Source organism: Oratosquilla oratoria, chromosome 11, assembly GCF_046742065.1.
Source record: "Oratosquilla oratoria isolate Oo_2021 chromosome 11, ASM4674206v1, whole genome shotgun sequence".
Taxonomy (NCBI): Eukaryota; Metazoa; Arthropoda; class Malacostraca; order Stomatopoda; family Squillidae; genus Oratosquilla; species Oratosquilla oratoria.
This window is the reverse complement of record NC_134787.1, coordinates 69,887,913-69,890,412: the sequence shown is the minus strand read 5'-3', so window position 1 is coordinate 69,890,412 and position 2,500 is coordinate 69,887,913.

Genomic DNA, 2,500 nt, shown 5'->3' with positions numbered 1-2,500 from the left:
ATCCGTCACGCAGGGCGGAGTCAGAGGTGAGGGGATGTGTGGGTGGAGGTGTGAGGTCAGGAGTGAAGCGGGCGGGAAGCGGGGTCAGGAGGGTGATAATTCTTAACCAAGCGGCTCACAGCTAGCCGTGAGATTATGTCCGGGGACCATTGACCTTTGGAGATGTTCAAGTTCGGACATTCTTCGATTAAGGCTGATTCAACAATTTTTCTTCTAAAACTACAGTTGGACTTAAACAAAATTTTGGCCTTGTCCCAGTCAAGACTGTGATTTTTAGTACTGACGTGTTGGAACACAGCGGAATTTTCCTGGGCATACCTAATGGATCTTTTGTGCTCCATTAACCTGGTGTTAAGATCCCTTCCGGTCTGACTAAGGTACACTAAATCACAATCTTTACAAGGAAGGCTATACACTCCTGAGGACTCATTTCCCTTTAACCTTTGATTAACATTAACAATTTGTTTGTGAACCGTGTTAGGATAATGGTAGGCAACTGTGAGACGCTTGTTGGGAATTGATTTAAAAGAACTGATGGAGTTACAATTGGGGATTTTTAAAATATCTTTGAAAGAGGGTTGTGTGGTGGGAACTGAATTTTTAAGGTGGTTGGCTCTAGCTTTGCTGAGGGCTTGATCCAAGAACCAGGACGGGTATGCCAAATTCAAAAGTTGCCTTTTAATGAGGTCAATCTCCCGGTCCAAGAATCTAGGACTACAAATCCTAAAAGCTATCAAGAAAAGGCCGGAGGCAACACTCTTCTTGACTTTGTCGGGATGGTTGCTAAAAAAGTGGAGATAGCTACCTGAATGGGTGGATTTTCTATAAACTGTAAAAAAAATAATTCTCCATCAATCCTTTGGTGTTAGGGGATAACCAATTATCCCCTAACATCAAATTTGTTTCCTCTTTTGTGAACCTATCCCAATTTGCGTTTTGGAACAATTGCCTTATTTTTTCAAAGTCCGTTTTGTTGTACATAAATATACCTTCTATATATTTATCATTTCTGTCTATATAATACTGATCTTTTAATTCAAAGTCAATTAGTATGTGGTCACTTTTTCCAATAGGTGTTTTATACTCCATTTTGTTTACAATTTCCGGTTCAGATGTTAATATTAGGTTTAGTTTTGATGGTTCTTCATTATTTCTATATCTAGTGTTTTCCTTAACCCATTGTGTTAGTGTATGCTCGATAGTCATATCCAGTATGGTGTTGCTCCAAAGTTCCTCTCCTCCTTTGACTGTCATATCTTCCCAAATCATTTCTTTTGCGTTAAAATCGTCCATGATTACTAAGTTTCCACCTTCTTTCAGCATCTCGTTAAGCACCTCCGTTGTTTCTTCCAATAAACTGGAATGATCACTATCTGACCATGCATGGGTTTTTGGTTGTGCATACACTACTATAAATTTTCTGCTTTTCATCTTTTTATAGTCAATTTTAATCATAATTATTTCTGTATTTCATTTCCTTTTGATAACCTGGGTAACATTTAATCCTTTTTTAGTTAGTATCATGCCACCTCCTCTTTTCTTTTCAGTTCTGCTTTTCGTCCATTGGTCATATAGACCATGTCCCACTATATTTGAAAATAGTGTGTGTGTGTGTGTGTGTGTGTGTGTGTGTGTGTGTGTGTGTGTGTGTGTGTGTGTGTGTGTGTGTGTGTGTGTGTGTGTGTGTGTGTGTGTGTGTGTGTGTGTGTGTGTGTGTGTGTGTGTGTGTGTGTGTGTGTGTGTGTGTGTATTTATACATATATATTTATACATATATATGTATACACACACACACACACACACACATATATATATATATATATATATGTATATATATATGTATATATGTATACACACACACACACACACACACACACACACACACATATATATATATATATATATATATATATATATATATATAATATATGTGTGTGTGTGTGTGTGTGTGTGTGTGTGTGTGTGTGTGTGTGTGTGTGTGTGTGTGTGTGTGTGTGTGTGTGTGTGTGTGTGTGTGTGTGTGTGTGTGTGCAACACTGAATGTGTCCCAGTGATTAGAGATATATTTTAACATATATGTGTATGTAACTCGAGCATACAAATATATAAGAAAAATTGCTTTCAACTTATATCTCTCTTGATAGCCTAGTTAGTAATCCCTGCCGCACTTGTCATGAGGATGCCGGGTTCGAGTCCTTGGCAGTACCGCATTTCAATTTCTGCATGTCGGCCTTTGATGGCTTAGAATTAAAGTGCATTGTAGTTTTTATAATACATATATATATATATATATATATATATATGTATATATTATATGTGTATATATATTTATATATATGTATATATATATGTGTATATATATATGGACGGATGTGTAATTCTTAAAAGTTATTGCAAATTATCATGTGTTTTCATATTTTTCGTAAGTTTATCGCTTTCATCCATACTTGTCAGAGGAACTAAAATAATTTCAGCTAATTTTAGACGCTTTGTTGGGAAG